The sequence below is a fragment of the Symphalangus syndactylus genome, chromosome 16 (genome assembly GCF_028878055.3).
Source record: "Symphalangus syndactylus isolate Jambi chromosome 16, NHGRI_mSymSyn1-v2.1_pri, whole genome shotgun sequence".
Lineage (NCBI taxonomy): Eukaryota > Metazoa > Chordata > Mammalia > Primates > Hylobatidae > Symphalangus > Symphalangus syndactylus.
Window position 1 is genome coordinate 52,982,978 of NC_072438.2, and position 21,566 is coordinate 53,004,543.

Genomic DNA, 21,566 nt, shown 5'->3' on the forward strand with positions numbered 1-21,566 from the left:
AAAGGAAAGGTGCACACACACCTGAACCTAAGTTTTTCAATTTAGACAAGGCCTGTCTTGGAAAATAAAACTTGTGTCACAGGAATAAAGGGCATGGAGCAGAAAAGGTGTTTTATTTCTAGAACATTTGTAGGAAATATGGAAAGAAACTCTTGAGCCTGGTTGTTGGTAGGCTCAGAGCTTGCCTCTGACCCAAGTCAGAGCCAGAGATATTTTAAGTTTTAGCATCTTTCCCCAAAGAAAGCTCACCATGGTGAAAACGCCTCCATAGAGTTTACAAGAATTACATGCTGGATTCTAGGCAGAAAAAATAGTTATAATTAAGCATTAATCAGGCTACACTTTGGTTGTTGAGTCAGATGGAGCTGACTTTATGTGGCTGTGCTGAGCCCAAGGTCTAATCCCCATGAGCTTTATGGAGGAGTGAGTTTCCAGCAAGAATTCATGTGATCTGTTCTACTGAGGCTTTACCTAGTTGTCAGGATGCTGGCTTTCCAGGTCTTCAATAACACCCAGTCTCCAGGCTGACTATGATGAAAGGGCACATCTGTAGGAAACAGCAGTCTGCTAGAAGCAAATTTATGAATGGCAGGTAGAATCAGGCCTAAGGATTGCACATACCTGACAGTGTCTCACTCTTTTTTATGTATGTTGTTGGGGTCTTTTATTCCAAGGGTGGAGCATGGGAAGGGCATCCCATATAGCATTTCAAAAGGACTAAATTTGAGCCTGCTTTTAAGAGCCACTCTTACTCTGAGCAGGGAAATAGGCAAAACCGTATCCCAGGTCAAGTTGGTTTCCTGACAAATCTTAACTAAAGCCTATTCTCAGGACATGATTCATTTTTTCACTCTTCCTTGTGGGGCCTCCAGGCTGCGTGGAATTTCCATGTTATGCCAAGGACTTGAGAGACATCCTTAGTGACTTTAGCCACAAAGGTGGCACCATTGTCACTCTGATTAGAAACGGGCAAGCCAAACTGAGGGATGATTGTTTTTAAAGCAGAGCCTTAGCAACTTCAGATATCTTCTCTGTTCTGCAATGGAATGCCTCAGTCTATCCTTAAAAAGAATCTACAAACATGAGCAGATATTTAAAGTTTCCTGCCACCCTCAACATCATGGTGAAGTCAATCTACCAGCCCCAAGTTGGCCTTTCACTCCGTGCCTGGACCCTTTGTATCATGGGTGGAAGGCCAGTTTTTGGGTTATTCCAGACCCAGGAGAGACACTTCTGTAAGACCATTTGAAAAATCTTATGCATACGTGGGTGAACAATATATCTCTGACTCCAATGGAGAAGGGCATCCCACGTATACTGAGTGGTTCCCTGAGTATGTCCAACGATGTCATCCATGAGGCATTCAGATACTAGGAATATCCCCTCTTGGTTATGTATCCATCCATCCTGTGTTTTTCAACTGGAGTCAAAACCCCAATCGAGTGCTCTTTCAGGTCCTCCTCTAAGTATGTTGGTAGTTCAAGGTCAAGGATTATTCCAGGTGTTAATGGCGTTAGTAAAGTTTGGAGGATCTTTTCTCTTGCTGCTGTCTTTGCAGCCTTATCTAACTGATTATTGCCTTTTGCCACCAGTCTGTTTGTTGATGCCCAAAGCAATGAACTACAGCCACTTCTTTGGAGCCCATGACTGCCTCTAGCAGAGCTAAAATCTCTTTAGCATGTTTAATTTCTTTGTTGCCAGAAGTTAAAAACCCTCTTTTTTTTTTCCAAATAATCCCATGAGCATGGATAACAGAGAAGGCACACCTGGAATCTCTGTAGATAGTCATTTTTGAGTCTTTACCTAATTGGAGGATGTGGGTGAGGGTAATGAGTTTTGCTTTCTGTGCTAATGTTCTGGGAGAAGTGCCTCAGCTTCCAAAACTTGCTGGTGTATCACCACAGCATACTCGGCCTTTTTTTTTTTTTTTCTTCCTGGTCCATAAAGCCACTTCCATCTGTGAACATCACCAGATCTGGATCTTCCAATTGTATGTCAATCAAATCTGGCCAGCTAGACTTAACTTGTTGGATAATTTGTAAGCAGTCATGCATAGGTTTAGATGCTATCTGAGGAAGCAAGGTGGCAGGATTTTAAGTAATAGCAGCTCTCAACATCACATTTAGGTTATTCAGGAGGATGGCATAATATTGACATAGGCTTCTAGAGATCAACCAATAGCTTCCTTTTTGTTCCAGTAAAGGAAGTACCTAGTGGGGTTTGTGCACTGTAGTTGTCTGAGCCAGTGTAAACTTTTCTGCTGCCTAAAGAAAATCACAGGTGGCAGCAATAACCCTAAGGCAAGATGACCATCCTTTTTTGACAGTGCCCAATTGTTTTGAGAAGTATGGACCTGGCCTCTTGATGTTCCCTAAATACTGGGTTATCATTCCTAAATCTGTTCCTTGTCTTTCATGCAAAAGTAAGTCAAAGGGATTTCTTATACAGGGGAGTCCTAATACCAGACCTGTTATCAACTTTTCTTTAATGGTCAAAAAAGCCTTTTGGCAATCCCCAGTCCATTCTAACAGTTTGTTATATTCCTTATATATATATATATTTTAATTTTGGGGGCTACATAGTAGGTGTATATTATTATGGGGTATGAGAGATATTTTGATACAGGCATTCAATGTGAAATAAGCACATCTTGGAGTTTGGGTTACCTTATTTCCCCTTTAGAACATCATGTGGTCACTTCCAAGATAGCTGAATAGGAAGAGCTCCGGTCTGCAGCTCCCAGCAAGATCGATGCCGAATACAGGTGATTTCTTCATTTCCAACTAAGGTACCTGGTTCATCTCCCTGGGACTGGTTGGACAGTGGGTGCAGCCCATGGAGGGCAAGCTGAACCAGGGTGGGGTGTCACCTCACCCAGGATGTACAAGGGGTCAGGGGATTTCCCTTCCCTAGCCAAGGGAAGCTGTGACTGACTACCTGGAGAAATGGTACACTCCTGACCTAATACTGTGCTTTTCCCATGGTCTTAGCAACCAGCAGACCAGGAGATACCCTCCCGTGCCTGGCTCAGCAGGTCCCACACCCACAGAGCCTTGCTCACTGCTAGCACAGCAGTCTGAGATCAGCCTGTAACACTGCAGCTTGATGCGGGTAGGGCAATCCACCTTTGCTGAGGCTTGAGTAGCTCAAAGTGTAAACAAAGCAGCCAGGAAGCTCGAACTGGGCAGAGTCCACTGAGCTCAGCAAGGCCTACTGCCTCTCTAGATTCCAAATCTGGGGACAGGGCACAGCAGAACAAAAGGCAGCAGACAGCTTCTGCAGACTTAAACAGCCCTGTCTGACAGCTCTGAAGAGAGCAGTGGTTCTTTCAGCATGGTGTTCGAGCTCTGAGAACAGACAGGCTGTGTCCTCAAGCAGGTCTCTGACCCCCCATGTAGCCTGACTGGGAGACACCTCCCAGTAGGGGCCAACAGAAACCTCAAACAGGCAGGTGCCCCTCTGGGATGAAGCTTCCAGAGGAAGGATCAGGCAGCAATATTTGCTGTTCTGCAGGCTCTGCTGGTGATACCCAAGCAAACAGGGTCTGGAGTGGACCTCCAGCAAACTCCAACAGACCTGCAGCTGAGGGTCCTGACTGTTAGAAGGAAAACTAACAAACAGAAAAGAATAGCATCAACACCAACAAAAAGGTCATCCGCCATCAAAACCCCATCTGTAGTTCATCAAAATCTAAGACCAAAAGTAGATAAAACCATAAAGATGGAGAGAAACCAGAGCAGAAAAGTGGAAAATTCCAAAAACCAGAGTGCCTCTTCTCCTCCAGAGGATCTCAGTTCCTCGCCAGCAAGAGAACAAAACTGGATGGAGAATGAGTTTGATGAGTTGACAGAAGTAGGCTTCAAAAGGTTAGTAATAACAAACTTCTCTGAGCTAAAGGAGCATGTTCTAACCCATCACCTTGAAGAAAAGGTTAGACAAATGGCTAACTAGAACAGTGTGGAGAAGACCTTAAATTACTTGATGGAGCTGAAAACCACAGCATGAGAACTTCGTGACACATGCGCAAGCTTCAATAGCTGATTCGAACAAGAAGAAGAAAGGATACCAGTGATTGAAGATCAAATTAATGAAATAAAGTGAGAAGACAAGATTAGAGAAAAAAGAGTGAAAAGAAATGAACAAAGCTTCGAAGAAATAAGGGACTATGTGAAAAGACCAAATATACATTTGATTGGTGTATCAGAAAGTGACGAGGAGAATGGAGCCAAGTTAGAAAACACTCTTCAAGATATTATCCAGGAGAACTTCCCTAACCTAGCAAGGCAGGCAAATATTCAAATTCAGGAAATGCAGAGAATGCCACAAGGATATTCCTTGAGAAGAGCAACCCCAAGACACATAATTGTCAGATTCACCAAGGTTGAAATGAAGGAAAAGAAAGTTAAGGGCAGCCAGAGAGAAAGGCCGTGTTGCCTACATAAGTAAGCCCATCAGACTAACAGCGGATCCCTTGGCAGACACCCTACAATCCAGAAGAGACTGGGGCCAATATTAAACATTCTTAAAGAAAAGAATTTTCAACCCAGAATCTCATATCCAGCCAAACTAAGCTTCATAAGTGAAGGAGAAATAAAATCCTTTACAGACAAGCAAATGCTGAGAGATTTTGTCACCACCAGGCCTGCCCTAAAAGACTTCCTGAAGGAAGCACTAAACATGGAAAGGAACAACTGGTACCAGCCACTGCAGAAACATGCCAAATCGTACAGACCATAGACACTAAGAAGAAACTGCACCAATTAACAGGCAAAATAACCAGCTAACATCATAATAACAGGATCAAATTCAAACAAAACAATATTAACCTTAAATGTAAATGGGCTAAATGACCCAATTAAAAGACATAGACTGGCAAATTGGATAAAGGGTCAAGACTCTTTGATGTGCTGTATTCAGGAGACCCATCTCAAGTGCAAAGATGCACATAGGCTCAAAATAAAGGGATGTAGGAAGATCCACCAAGGAAATGGAAGGCAAAAAAAAGCAAGGGTTGGAATCCTAGTCTCTGATAAAACAGACTTTAAACCAACAAAGATCAAAAAAGACAAAGAAGGCCACTACATAATGGTAAAGGGATCAACTCAGCAAGCAGAGCTAACTATCCTAAATATATATGCACCCAATACAGGAGCACCCATATTCATAAAGCAAGTCGTTAGAGACCTAAAAAGAGACTTAGATTCTCAGGAAATATAACATCACACTGTCAATATTAGACAGATCAACAAGACAGAAGGTTAACAAGGATATCCAGGACTTGAACTCAGCTCTGGGCCAAGTGGATCTAATAGACATCTAGAGAACTGTACACCCCAAATCAACAGAATAGACATTCTTCTCAGCACCACATCATACTTATTCTAAGATTGACCACATAATTGGAAGTAAAGCACTCCTCAGCAAATGTAAAAGAACAGAAATCATAACAAACTGCCTCTCAGACCACAATGCAATCAAATTAGAACTCAGGATTAAGAAACTCACTCAAGACCTCACAGTTACATGGAAATGGAACAACCTGCTCCTGAATGGCTACTGGGTAAATAATGAAATGAAGGCAGAAATAAAGATGTTCTTTCAAACCAATGAGAATGAAGACACAACGTACCAGAATCTCTAGGAAACATTTAAAGCATTGTGTAGAGGGAAATTTATAGCACTAAATGCCCACAAGAGAAAGAAGGAAAGATCTAAAATCAACACCCTAACATCACAATTAAAAGAACTAGAGAAGCAAGAGCAAACAAATTCAAAAGCTAGCAGAAGGCAAGAAATAACTAAGATCAGAGCAGAACTGAAGGAGATAGAGACATAAAAACACCTTGAAAAAATCAATGAATCCAAGAGTTCATCTTTTGAAAAGATCAACAAAATAAATAGACTGTTAGCAAGACTAATAAAGAAGAAAAGAGAGAAGAATCAAATAGACACAATAAAAAATGATAAAGGGGATATCACCACCTATCCCACAGACATACAAAGTACCATCAGAGAATATTATAAACACTTCTACACAAATAAACTAGAAAATCTAGAAGAAATTGATAAATTCCTGGACACATACACCCTCCCAAGACTAAACCAGGAAGAAGTTAAATCTCTGAATAGACCAATAAGAGGTTCCTAAATTGAGACAATAATTAATACCCTACCAACCAATAAAAGCCCAGGACCAGATGGATTCACAGCCAACTTCTACCAGAGGTACAAAAAGGAGCTGGTATCATTGCTTCTGAAACTATTCCAACAAATAGAAAAAGATGAATCCTCCCTAACTCATTTTATGAGGCCACCATCATCCTGATACCAAAGCCTGGCAGAGACACAACAAAAAAAGAGAATTTTAGGAAAATATCCCTGATGAACATCAATGCAAAAATCCTCAATAAAATACTGGCAAACTGAATCCAGCAGCACATCAGAAAGCGTATCCACCACGATCAAGTCAGCTTCATCCCTGGGATGCAAGCCTGGTTCAACATATGCAAATCAATAAAGGTAATCCATCACATAAACAGAACCAATGACAAAAACCACATGATTATCTCAATAGATGCAGAAAAGGCCTTTGACAAAATTCAAAAGCCCTTTATGCTAAAAACTCTCAGTAAACTAGGTATTGATGGAACATATCTCAAAATAATAAGAGCTATTTAGGACAAACCCACAACCAATATCATACCGAATGGGCAAAAACTTGGAAGCATTCCCTTTGAAAACTGGCACAAGACAAGGATACCCTCTCTCACCACTCCTATTCAACATAGCATTGGAAGTTCTGGCCAGAGAAGTCAGGCAAGAGAAAGAAATAAAGGGTATTCAATTAGAAAAAGAGGAAGTCATATTGTCTCTGTTTGCAGATGACATGATTGTATATTTAGAAAACCCCATTGTCTTAGCCTAAAATCTCCTTAAGCTGATAAGCAACTTCAGCAAAGTCTCAGGATACAAAATCAATGTGCAAAAATCACAAGCATTCCTATACATCAATAATAGACAAGCAGAGAGCCAAATCATGAGTGAACCCCCATTCACAATTAATACAAGAGAATAAAATACCTAAGAATCCAACTTACAAGGAATGTGAAGGACCTCTTCAAGCAGAACTAAAAACCACTGCTCAACGAAATAAAAGAGGACACAAACAAATGGAAGGACATTCCATGCTCATGGATAGGAAAAATCAATATCGTGAAAATGGCCATACAGCCCAAGGTAATTTATAAATTTAATGCCATCCTCATCAAGCTACCACTGACTTTCTTCACAGAATTGGAAAAAACTACTTTAAAGTTCATATGGAACCAAAAAAGAGACCACATAGCCAAGACAATCTTAAGCAAAAAGAACAAAGCTGGAGGCATCACACTACTTGACTTCAAAATTACTACAAGTGTACAGTAATCAAAACAGCATGGTACTGGGACCAAAACAGATATATAGATCAATGGAACAGAACAGAGGCCTCAGAAATAACACCACATGTCTACCACCATCTGATCTTTGACAAACCTGACAAAAACAAGAAATGGGGAAAGGATTCCCTATTTAACAAATGGTGCTGGGAAAACAGGCTAGCCATATGTAGAAAGCTGAAACTGGATCCCTTCTTTACACTGTATACAAAAATTAACTGAAGACGGATTAAAGACTGAAATGTAAGACCTAACAACTTAAAAACTCCAGAAGAAATCCTAGGCAATACCATTCAGGACATAGGCATGGGCAAAGACTTCATCACTGAAACACCAAAAGCAATGTCAACAAAAGCCAAAATTGACAACTGGGATCTAATTAAAGTAAAGAACTTCTGCACAGCAAGAGAAACTATCATCAGAGTGAACAGGCAACCTACAGAATGGGAGAAAATTTTTACAATCTATCCATTTGACAAATGGCTAATATCCAGAATCTACAAAGAACTTAAACATATTTACAAGAATAAAACAAACAACCCCATCAAAAAGTGGGCAAAAGTTATGAACAGACACTTCTCAAAAGATGACATTTATGCAGCCAACAGACATATGAAAAAATGCCCATCATCATTGGTCATCAGAGAAATGCAAATCAAAACCACAATGAGATACCATCTTACACCGGTTAGCATGGTGATCATTAAAGCATCAGAAAACAGATGCTGGAGAGGATGTGGAGAAACAGGAATGCTTTTACACTGTTGGTGGGAGTGTAAATTAGTTCAACCATTGTGGAAGACAGTGTGGCAATTCCTCAAGGATTTAGGACTAGAAATACTGTTTGACCCAACCATCCCATTACTGGGTATATACCCAAAGGATTATAAATCATGCTGCTATAAAGACACATGCACACATATGTTTATTGCCATACTATTCACAATAGCAAAGATTTGGAACTAACCCAAATGTCCATCAATGATAGAATGGATTAAGAAAATGTGGCACATATACACCATGTAATACTATGCAGCCATACAAAAGATGAGTTCATGTCCTTTGCAGGGACACGGATGAAGCTGGAAACCATCATTCTAAGCAAACTATCACAAGGACAGAAAACCAAACACTCCATGTTCTCACTCATAGGTAGGAGTTGAACAATGAGAACACATGGACACAGGGTGGGGAACCTCACACAGGGGCCTGTCATGAGGTGGGGGACTGGGGGAGGGGTAGCATTAGGAGAAATATCTAATGTAAATGACAAGTTGATGGGTTCAGCAAAACAACATGGCACATGTATACCTATATAACAAACCTGCACATTGTGCACATGTACCCTAGAACTTAAAGTATATATAAAAAAGAAAAAAATTATCCAAATGTGGCAGAATCCAGCCAGTCATAAAAAACTCCTTAGTTGTTGCCTTGTCATAGGCCTGGCAGCTCTAGAAAGAGCTTCCTTCCAGTCAGGGAGCAGGTTTCTCTGTCCCTGCAAAAGCTTAGCCCAAAAGTGTTTAACTGAGGATTGTAACATTTTGCCTTTTCTTTCATACTTCGTATCCCTCTTTGGCCAGAAAATTTAAAGTTAATATGGTGCTCTGGTTAGAAGCCTCCTTGTTTGTGCCAGCAACTAATATGTCATTAACATATTATAGTAGAGTCCCATGTTTTAGCTGAAGGTCTTGAAGGTGCTTAGTAAGAATTTCCCCAAAGATGATTGGAGAGTTTTTAAAGGCTTGGAGAGCTGTCCAACAGTACTGCTGTTTTTCCTTCGTATCTGGACCCTCTAATTCAAAAGCAAACAATTCTGTGACTCTGAACTCAAAGGAATGAAAAAAAAAGCATCTTTCAGATCTGAGACTGTAAACCAGCCAAGTTCACCAGCTAAAGTTGTGAGTAGTGTATAAGGATTGGGGACTACTGGGTGAATGTCCTTTGCAATTTGGTTAATGGCTCTCAAGTCCTGAACAACCCTATATTCCTTAGTCCAAGGCCTCTGGACCACCAAGGTAGGTGTGTAATATGAGGACCAAAAAGATCTACTGTGCCTAAATTGGAGGAAAATGGGTAACAAAGGTTCAATATCTTATTGTGCATTTTTCCTCCGGAATATTGTTTTAGATTCGGCAGTGCCATTTCTGCACATACATTAACCTGTATTGGGATTGTGGATTTAGCCCTTTCTTGTCTCCCGTGGGCTCAGGTATGGCGGCTCACCCTTTGTAGCAGGTTTATGAGCTTCTTGTAACAATTCAACTTGCTAGGTGCAAACTTCACATGGGGACATGCTGACATTCAGTCATCCAGGGAAATGGCAACCTTTGCATTCAGTTTAGTCAAAAGATCATGTCCCAAGAGAGGAATGGGGCATTTAGGCATATATAAGAAACTATGCTGGCAATCTAGGGATTGAAGTAGTCTTTATAGGGTCCTCCCTGTGACTCCAGTCACTTCTGTGGTTTCTGGACAGTTTGGACAGGCATGTGTTTAACACCAAGTAGATAGCCCCAGTATCTACTAGAAATTCCAAACGTCTATTTTCCACTGTTATATAACAACCTGGGTCTCTGCGTGGGAAAACTGAATGTTGTTGGTTGGATCAGAAGGAGCTGCCAGGGTCCTGTAATTCCTATCCCTCATCAACAAAGTTCTCAGCCTCAAGTCCCTTGCCTGCAGGTAGCAAGGAATGCATTTGGTGAATGAGAGGTTGATTTCTCTCAGTATTTGCCCCTCTGTTGTTTGCACAATCATTTTTCCATTGGCTCTCCTGTCTGCGATAGGCACATTGGTCAGGATGTGCAGTGGAGTGCCCCTTCTTATTGGAAGTATGGGGAAGAGAGGGTCTTATCTTAAGTGGGGTGCCCAAGCAGGGTCCTTGCCATGGTAAAGAGTTCCTTGGGTTAGAGTAGCTGTCTGCATGGTGGCTTGTTGTTGCATTCTTTGAAGGTTTTTCTGCTTCTGAACCTGGTCACTGCTAGTGAATACTTTGAAAGAAATCCCCACCGATTGAGACAAAGACATGCCCAATGCCCCTTTGTCATTTTGCAAATTTCTCACAATATTGGAAGCACTCTGGCTAATAAATGTTATGTTTATTGTGTTTAAATATTCTGGAACAATGAGGTCAACATATGTGTATTAGCTGAACACTTTAAAAATGCATCTCAGGAACTTGGAAGGGCTTTCACTGGGCTTTTGCATTACTTCTTGAACTTTGTTAAGGCTTCTTTGCTTCAGTGCCTCTCTATGGAGTCTAGCCAGAGTGCAATCACAATAATGCTCAAGCTTAGGCTTGTCTCCAATGTTAACATTGCATCCAGGGTTGGCTATAAGCACTGAAATCTGGGATGCCGCCTATACCAGGGTTACCAGGGAAGTCAGCATGGAAACAATCTGCTTCATGTCTAGCCTTTCTAAGACCGTTCTCCACTCCTCAGATATTAGAAGTATATTTAAAAGGCTTCGAACATTGGCCCAGGTGGGGTTATGAATTGGAAATATAAATGAAAACAATAAGTGGGAATATTGTTTTTCAAATTGAATAAGTCAGAAGTAGAGAATAAAGAATATACCCAAATCAGCCCCATAGGTTTCCTTGCATTGACATCAACACCTCCCGTAAGTAGCTGCTGAAGGCAGAATTGCCCTACTGAAGCTGAAGTGGCACCCTGGATAAAGGGTTGCCTGATAGGTGTGAGAAATGACCATTCCTGTATCCCTCTCATTTCTGGCCTCTTGGAGGTGGGAACTATGGTTCAGGAACTGGTGATGTGGCCAGGGCTCCCCTGTTTAGTGGGGGAAGTGGAGCTGACCACTTGTTTAACTAAATTAACAAAGTATCATCATCTCTTTACTGGGACTTTGCTAGTACAGGATTATTAACATTCTCAGATATCCTAATTTTGCATTTTTTTCTTTACTGGCCTGTTTTGCCAAAGCAAAATAAAACACTATAAACATGAGAGACTTCATCTTGCTTTTCTTCTTCCTTATAGAACAAGTCTAGCTGAAAGAAGGTATTGTAACCAAAGGAACCATTTCTGGCTATCTTTCCCCATATTCTAGTAAGTACTGGGACCAGGCTGCATTACAAATGTAAATCATTTTCTTCTTTTTCATGGATTTTTAGGTGAATAATGCCCAATTTTGTAATACACAGCCCAATAGCCTGCTTAGAAAAGTCAACTTATCATTTCTCATAACAGCCAAGACAAAATTATAGATGTAACAAAGACACAATACCAGTCACTCCTCTTGGTATCTGAGTTTTAACCTAGAAAAAGAGACAAAATGGTTTCCCGAAAATCAGGCCTGTTGAGCATCTGCTAGTGACTCCTTCAAGACTCCCCACACATAAATGGAACAAGAACAGGCATGTGGTCTTACAAGTCTGAATTCTAAAAGTAGATTTCAGAACTGAGACCCAAAGCATCCAGGAGTACTTCCTCCAAACAGTGCTCTTTATTATCTTTCCAGTTAAGGAAAGTCCCCTTAAACAGGGCCCTTCCTATAGGTTAGGGAGAGTCAACAGGACCTTCTGACAGGTAACAGGACCTCTGAAAAGGTCAACATATCAGGAGAAGGGAAAAGGGGTGTTCATTGCACTTGAGATTACTCACCAGATTCAGAAGACATCTTTAAGACTCAGAAACCATTTCTCTACTGTAAGCAAGCTTATGTGCCAAATGCTGGCAACACTCCACTGGTAAGGAAGGCTTCAGAGATAGCGCCTGGCTTAAAGGAGCCAGACAGCTACTTGAGCTTATCTCTGGGCCCTCCAAAATGGAGGGGGCACTAGCCATGGGCAGATGCTGACAATGGGTGCCTCTTAGTAGAATCACCACTAAGGTGTAACTGTAATAGGCTTATGGACTGATGCACACAGCAAGTCAATACACTGAGACACTGGGTTGCAGCAGAGAAAGAGGATTAATTGTAGGTCATTGAACGAGGAGATAGGAAGAATCCTCGAATCCATCTCCCAAAGGAGCTTGGGGTTAAGGTTTCTAAGGGTGTTGGAGTGGGCTGAAGCGTGGAGATCATTGATTGGTCTAAGAGTGCATGATGAATTCGTGGGACACGGAGATGAAGAAGCTGTATTCTCATGCTGATCTTACTCCTCTGTAGAGGTCTTCAAACTGGCTAGTGGAATTCTGGTCCTGAAAATCATCTTAAGCAACCCTTAAAAGCCTTATGAGTCCAATGTCAAAGATCCCATCTATAGGAACAATGAGAATGCAAATCAAGTCTTAAGCAGTTTTAAGACCTTAATTTTCAGATTCTTACCTATAGGAACGGGGGGATATAAATGGTCAGTATCTAGTGCTATGTGACTTTTAGCAACAAGGAAGTGGACCAGAGTGCAGCCTGATTAATATTTAATTATAACTAACTATATTTCTGTCCAGAACCCAGCATGCAATTTTATTTTTTGTTTTTGTTTTGAGACAGAGTCTCAGTCTGTCACGCAGGCTGGAGTGCAGTGGTGCAACCTTGGCTCATTGCAACTCTGCCTTCTGGGTTGAACTCAGCATGCAATTCTTGTTAACTTTGTGGGGGAAGTTTCAATGGCACATACTAGCATGAATAGGACTGAAATGGGAATGTTACCAGTAAAAAAACCAGATTTCATTCACCTGGTGAGTAAAAAATGACTGTTCATGAGAACGCAAGTTTTCATCAATAGGAGTGTTAAGGAAGAGGACACCGAGAGTATTCTTCAAAGCAGTGTCTTCCTTAGGGAAAGACAAAAGATTTTATGGGATGATGGACAGAGGAGAGAATGCATCATCACATGTAGACAAGGGAGAGTAGGGGTCCCAGTTGTACAGATGTAGTGAGTCATTATGCTAGTATATAAGTTGCATGTTATGGTAATGAAGCTATAACTCCTTTGGGGTGGATATTTTAGGAATGTAATGAGGCAAATTCACTAGGGTCCATCTATAAGTTGCCAGAGTCTGTCAGAAACTGGTTCCAACCAACAAGGTGATTGTATTCCACACACAGTTTGGGGAAAAACATACTTCAGGGCAGGATGCTGTACAACAGGCTGATTGTTCAATTTGATTAAATTCCTGTAATTCCTAAAGAGCCTCTGTTTGCTGACAGAAATATCACAGATTTAGAGCCATAGATTATAGCTCAAGAGACAGCTGAAAAGTTATCAAGTCTATGCTACTAGCCAAGGAATCATCAGATTCCATTAGATTCTCTACTGGGAGGAGAGCAAGATTAATGAGTTAATAACCAGGGCTGGGAAGGCTGTAACATTGCAAGAACAGAAAATCAAGCAGACCATTACACCATCTTACATATTTACATTGTTCCCACTTACAGATTTACGTTTATATCAGACAGTATAATGTTCAGGATCCTCTGTCACCTCACTCCCCATTGTCATTTTCCAAAATCTGCAGATAAAATTGGAAACAATACCAGTAGTTGTTCTTGCTGTTGTTTTGAGACAGGGTCTTGCTCTGTCACTGAGGTTGGAGTGCAGTGGTGTGATCATAGCTTACTGCAGCCTCAACCTCCTGGGCTCAGGTGATCTTCCTGTCTCAACCAAGTAGCTGGGACTACAGCCATGTGCCACCAAACTCAGCTAATTTTTTTTTTTTTGTTTTTTTTTTGAGATGGAGTCTCGCTCTGTCGCCCGGGCTGGAGTGCAGTGGCATGATCTCTGCTCACTGCAAACTCCGCCTCCTGGGTTCACACCATTCTCTCGGGCTTCAGCCTCCTGAGTAGCTGGGACTACAGCCGCCTGCCACCACTCCTGGCTAATTTTTTTTGTATTTTTAATAGAGACGGAGTTTCACCATGTTAACCAGGATGGTCTTGATCTCCTGACCTCATGATCCACTCCCCTCGGCCTCCCAAAGTGCTGGGATTACAGATGTGAGTCATTGCGCCTGGCCCTCAGCTAATTTTTAAATTTTTTTTAGAGGTAAGATCTCACTATATTGCCCAGGATGGTATTGAACTCCGGAGCTGAAGGGAGCCTCCTGTCTCAGCCTCCCAAAGTGCTGGAGCTACCCGTAGTCATCACACCTGGCCTAATTCCAGTTCTTTCTGTGGGACTGAAACCCCGGCTATTATTACTGGGTGCCAGGGGAAGAGCGATACTAAGACTTTATTTTTCTTTATTTGGTTATTTTTCATAGGAATTCTACCACAATTTACATGGTAAAAGTGTTTATAAATATTCTTTTTTTCAAATTAAGGCAGATTGTCTATAGTCCCATGTTTAAGAATTTGGTCAAAAACATAGTTTTCTACTCATTTATAAATACTCAAATGAAAAATAAATGTGAATGTACACAAGGTCCATGAGCTCTACATAAGCCAAGGAACCTGGTTGTGTTGCCCAAGATATTTCAGTTTAATGCCTGAGTGGTTAAGATCAGCAGTTAATTTATAAAGCCATCAATTATCTTTACAAAGAACTGTTCCTGATTGAATTCACCAAACCTTACAATCAGTTTCATCAAGTAGCAATGTAGCAAAGAATGTCATTTTAGGGAGAGACAAAAGGAAAGAAAGAACTCCTTAACCCACTTTGACTGTGGTAATAGTGCCAAAGTCGCCATCTTTGGCAAAACTTAACCATAACTCACATTTATTAAGCCCTTACTCTATGCATGACATTCTACAGAGAACTCTACATACAGTGTCTCATGAATTTCTTGTAACAGCCTTCTCAGATAATATCTCTGTTTTAAAGATTAAAAGAGAAAGGTTCAAGCTGGTTAAGTTATTCCAAGTTATTCACTCAAGGCAACTGAGCCACTCAGAGCAGCATTATCACTTTTATGAGCTCTAGGCATTTTTGTCTTTGTGAGCCCCTTTCTTCATTAAAAAACAAAAATTATATCTTATAACTGCTTAAGTATGAAGACAATTATATCCCAGGCTGGATTTATTCTTACATATTCATTATTATTATATTCAATGGTCTTTTCTTGAATTCAAAATAAATTAAAATTAAAATATTTTGTGAGACCCTCCCCCAAAAATCATGAGAACTTGGCATCGTGCCTACTGTGCCTAATAAATAAGCTGGCCCTGCAGAGACAGGATTCAAACTTGGACTGATGGAATGAGTCCAATAGCTACGTCCTTCTATGCATTCCCCTCATCTTGGTCACTGTCAAATCGTGAACCTCACATTTTTCCCACTTCTCTCAAAATGATTTTTAAAATACTAATGTCACAATCCACCCAGCCTAAATTCTGTGAGTTTGTAGAACTCCAATTTCTTTGCTTCCAAGATGTAACACTCCAGAATTAATTCAGGATTTAAAAAAAAGAAAGAAAGAAAAAAGTCACATTATTTGCAATGCTGCAAAGGGAAAGGAAATGTTTTATTCGTAGTCATTTGAACTCTTAAAGCCATAAAGAACAAAGATGCCTAACATATCTTTATCATTCATTTCTGTGTTATTGAACCAAAACTGCCTGCAGGTGCATGTGGCTATTTAAAGGAAATTGTAAATCACTTTCATATCTTACTAATGTAGTGAGGACATATAAATAGTTGCACATGGCAGATAATTAGTTTATGCCAACACATTATTGTGCTTACGAGCATCTGGATATCAACTACTTGGCAAAAGAGCCAAAGAAAGTTATTGCTAACAAAATACTACGAAGTCACTTCCAAAATGCTGAGTGGTGAATATTTAAATGACAAAGAGTATGTTAAACTTATGCTAACGGTAAGGTTGAAGTTAAAGAAATTCAGAGAAAAAGTAGCCATGACAAACCCGGGACTTTTATTGTTTCCCTTTTATTATTTTCTTATAAAATAATAGAAGAAAGCAAATGCATAGATATGCAGATACATATATAGATTATATAATTATATGACTATATTATATAAATTATATAGATTACAAAGAAGAAAACATCAGAAAAACATCCTTAGAAGTGTTTATTTCTAGAAAAAAATATTATATATATTTATACAATTTTTTTTAAAAGTGTGGCATATCTTATACTTAAATCCCAAATTCAAAAATCTATTCTAAGATATATGTGCATTATTTCTCTTGTCTGATACTCTGAACTTTGTTCATCCATGCAGAAGACTAAATTTCCTGTGCCCCTATTAAACTGGCCGTTTTTTCTCTTATATCCTTCCCATGGAGCACTCAGATGTCATGGATGTTGAAGGAAAGGTGGGTAGGTCTCTTACTTGTTACCCATTGTAGCATTGAGGCCATTCATTGTCCTTTCCTTCTACCTCATTATCTTATCTTTTTGAAGTTAATTGCTTGAGTCCATCACCCCATATCCCTTCTTGTTGTTCCTATTTTCTATCTTTTTACCCTTTTTTTCTAGTATTTCAGTTCCCATAATTCCACGAATACGTGAGACCCTATTAACCATGAGCATCATTGACCATGCTCTTGTCTTTTTTTTTTTACCTGATCCAGATTCCAATAATCATAATCATTCCCTGAAGAGATGTCTTCTCCCTTACTCCTCTCTTACTTTGTCAAACTACTTTAGGAAAACACTAATACTGTTTGAAGCCGAATCTGGCAACCTGGGGAACAGCAGCACGTGGCTAGACAGAACACACAATATCATGACCTTAGCACTTCAGGGAATTCCTACCATATTTCTATAGGCAGCTTTTTCTCTCTCACTTTGCTAGATGGTTATTTCTCACCTCTTCTCTCTCATCAAGCATCCGCAACTTCTCCTTACCTCACTCTGCTGATTATTTTGCTTCTTGTTCTCCAGGGAAATGAGAAGCAAAATGGATGAGAAAGTTTTCACATGCTCCCACTAACAAATCTAAAATGCTGTGTAATCTTCATGTTGCCATGCTGTAAGGATCACTTATTCTCAGTCTTCATTTAAGTCCTCAAGAGTGTTTGAAACAGTTGTTCATTCTCACCTCCTTGAAATACTATCCTCACTTAACCACTTGGACACCCCACTTTGTCTAGTTATCCTACTTCTCTAGCCATTCCTTCTTTGTCGCCTTTGCTGGCTCCTTCTCATCTTCCCTACTTCTAACCTTTGGAGTAAATAAGACTCCATCCTCAGACTGGATTCCTTCACTCTCTATGCCCACTCCTTAAGTGATTTCATCCATTCATGGCTTTAAATACCATCTATACACTAAGACTCCAGTCTATAGCTCTATTTTAGAACTATTCCTGAATTACAGACTCATATATCTAAGTGCTTACATGGCATTTCCAGTTGGAGTTTGTATTAGTCTGTTCTCACATGGCAATGAAGAACCACCTGGGACTGAGTAATTTATGAAGACAAGAAATTTAATTGACTCACAGTTCTGCAGGCTTAACAAGAAGCATGATTGGGAGGTCTCAGGAAACTGAGGACTATCATGGCAAAAGGCCAGCAAGCACGTCTTATCATGGTGGAGCAGGAGAGAGAGGGGAGGGGAGGTGCCACACACTTTTGAAGAATCAGATTTCGTGAGAACTCACTCACTACTACAAGAAAAGCAAGGGGAAAATCTGCCCCCAAGATCTAATCATCTCCCACCAGGCCTCTTCTCTAATTTGACATGAGATTTGAGTGTGGACACTAATCCAAACCACGTCGGAGGTTTACTAGGTATAACAAATTTGTCATGTCGAATATTGAAATCTTGATTTCCATCTCCCAGATATGTTCCTCACGTGGTCTTTTTCATCTCCATAAAATAGCACTTTCATTCTTCACGTTGTTCAGACCCGAGCTTTAAAGTCCTTGTTTACTACCTTTTATTCTCACACTCAATATCCAATCAAACTGCAAATCCTTTGTTTCTACCTTCAAAACATAGCAGAATCCTTCCCATTCTCATTGACTCTATTACAACTACTACTCCAGGCCTAAACTCCCTGACTTGGACGATGGTAGTTGCTCGTAAATATTCTCTCTGCATGTATTCATGGTTCCCTGTCGTCTCTTCCCTGTAATCCTGCATCTCTGTGTGGAAGCTTCCACTTTCATCCCCAGCCACATGGGAACTGAGCTAACAGCTGACCTCACCCTCAGGGGATACAGAGTGGACACCGTGTCTATATATATATCATTCTCGATAGTATTAAGCATTTGACTCTTTATAGCCATCTAAATGTCATTTCTAATCAGAGTAGTAGTTGTGTATAATCAAAAACCCAACTATCATAGAAAGCTAAACCAAAAACCTAAACACTGTTTCTCACCCCTTAGTTGCACCACCTCAGAGGCAACAACTTTTAACTCTCTTAACTGTTTTGTCCAGCAGTTACTTCTATATAAACAACATACATACATTGATATTCCTTTGCTCATTAATTTCTAATATTATCCTCAGGGTCTCTGTTATTTTGGATGATGATTTAGTTCTTTTATAACTCTACCCTACTAATCTATCTCATAGGCCTTATATGGTTTTATTACTATTTATATTTTAATTAATAAATAGTGCATACATGATTATGATTAGGTATATATTTTGCACTGGACAGCCAAGCAGAGTAATTCTTTTCCGTTTTCCTTCTTTTAAGTATTTTCTTTTCACATCATGTTTTAATTACCTCTCATTTTCTTGATTATATTCTCAAATGTTCTTTCAAACATTTATTATGTTGGGAATTCTAAGACAGTCTCTCTCTTTACCTCTTTTTATTCCCCCTGAAGATCTTTTTTCTGGAGTCTTCATTCTACTGTTCTAAACTGGATGATATGATTTTGGACAAAAATATTTATTTAAGGTTCAGTTTTATCACATATAACATAGACATATGGCAAATCTATATAGCATGCAGAATTATTATGAGGACTAAATGAGACATCTAAGAAAATACTTTATCAACTAAAAAGTACCAAAAATTAATGATGGTATTATTATTTTCATCATTAAAATATTATTCTCATGTTGAATTGTCAAAGCAACTTCACAAATGCAAGGTACTTTGGAAAGGACAAGCACTTCCATCAATAACTCTGCCTGACCACCCCAGATGAATATCTGGCTGGGAGGCAGCATGAAGCATTCAAAAGAACTTTGACTTTATAATGAAAGGACCTGGATTTGACATTTTCACATTTCACTGACTAATATTAGTTAAGTCATTTGACTTTTTCTCATTTCAATTTCTCTAATATGCTATAATAGCACTAGTTTTTTCCATGTTTTAAATTTTTTTCTTTTTAAATAAATTTTTAATTAAGGTAATTACAGATTCACAATTAGTTACAAAAATAGTACAAAGAGGTTCCATGTAACATTGCTCAGGTTCTTCTTATAATATTTACATAATTATAGCACATTAGAAAAATCCCCAGATAAGTAAACTACCATTAACTAAACCATTGTTTTTTTGACATTTAAAAACCTGAGTATGATACAATAATTCATATATACACATAAAACTGTGTACAACTTCCTGACTTTTCACAGATTAAACACCCCCTTGTAACCAGGATTTTAACAAAAGGCAGAAAATTGCTAGCACCCAGAATCACCTCCCTCTTGGGTTCCCGTTCCAACCCAACTCCTTGATATTTCTAACAACACATATTAGTGTTGCTTTTATTGTAATTATAAAAATGAAGTCATACTTCTTCATTCTCTTGCGTCTGCCTCCTTTAGTTCAACACATTTGTGGAATTCACTTTTGTTGGTTTCTTTATGTCTTTTGCCTTTGTTTTTATTTTATTTCAACACATAAAAGTCTTTTAAAATGTAATCAAACTTATGAATCTTTTATAGCATCTACAATTTGAAAGAGGTTTTTAATTTAAGTTTATTTTTATTTTTATTTCCATAGGTTCTTGGAAAACAGGTGGTTTTAGTTACACGAATAGGTTCTTTAGTGGTGATTTCTGAGAATTTCGTGCACCCATCACCTGAGCAGCATACACCATGCCCAATTTGTAGTATTTTACCCCTCACCCTTCCCACCCTTTCCCCCAAGTCCCCAAAGTTCATTGTATCATTCTTATGCCTTTGAATCCTTATAGCTCAGCTGCCACTTATGAATGAGTGAGAACATATGATGTTTGGCTTCCCGTTCCTGAGTTACTTCACTTAGAATAATGGTCTCCAATTCCATCCAGGTTGCTGTAAATGCCATTATTTCATTCCTTTATACGACCGAGTAGTATTCTACCATATATATATATATATATATATATATATTCTATCATCTATATATTCTGTCATCTATATATTCTGTCATCTATATATTCTATCATATATATTCTATCATGTATATATTCTATCATATATATTCTATCATATATACACACATATTTTTGATGTATATCATATATGACATATACAACACATATATGTATACACACACATATATATACATACACACACATACATATACTACATTTTTTATTCACTCTTTGATTGATGGGCATTTGGTCTGGTTCCATATTTTAGCAATTGCAAATTGTGCTGCTATAAACATGAGTGTGCAAGTATTTTTTTTGTATAATGACTTCTTTTCATCTGGGTAGATACCCAGTAGTGGGATTGCTGGATCAAATGGTAGTTCTACTTTTAGTTGTTTAAGGAATTGCCACACTGTTTTCCATAGTGGTTGTACTAGTTTACATTTCCACCAGCAGTGTAAAAGTTTCCCCTTTTTACCACATCCCCACCAACATCTATAATTTTTTTGATTTTTTTATTATGGCCATTCTTGCAGGAGTAAGGTGGTATCGCATTGTTGTTTTGATTTGCAGTTCCTGATCATTAGTGATGTTGAGTATGTTTTCATATGTTTGTTGGCCATTTGTATATCTTCTTTTGAGAATTGTCTGTTCATGTCCTTAGCCCAGTTTTTGATGAGATTGTTTTTTTCCAGCTAATTTAAGTTCCTTGTAGATTCTGGATATTGGTCCTTTGTCAAATGTGTAGACTTTGAAGATTTTCTTCCACTCTGTGGGTTGTCTGTTTACTCTGCTAATTGTTTCTTTTGCTGTATAGAAGATTTTTAGTTTAATTAAGGTCCAACTATTTGTTTTTGTTGCATTTGCTTTTGGGTTCTTGGTCATGAAGTCTTTGCCCAAGCCAATGTCTAGAAGGGTTTTTCTGATGTTATCTTCTAGAATTTTTATAGTTTCAGGTCTTAGATTTAAGTCCTTGATCCA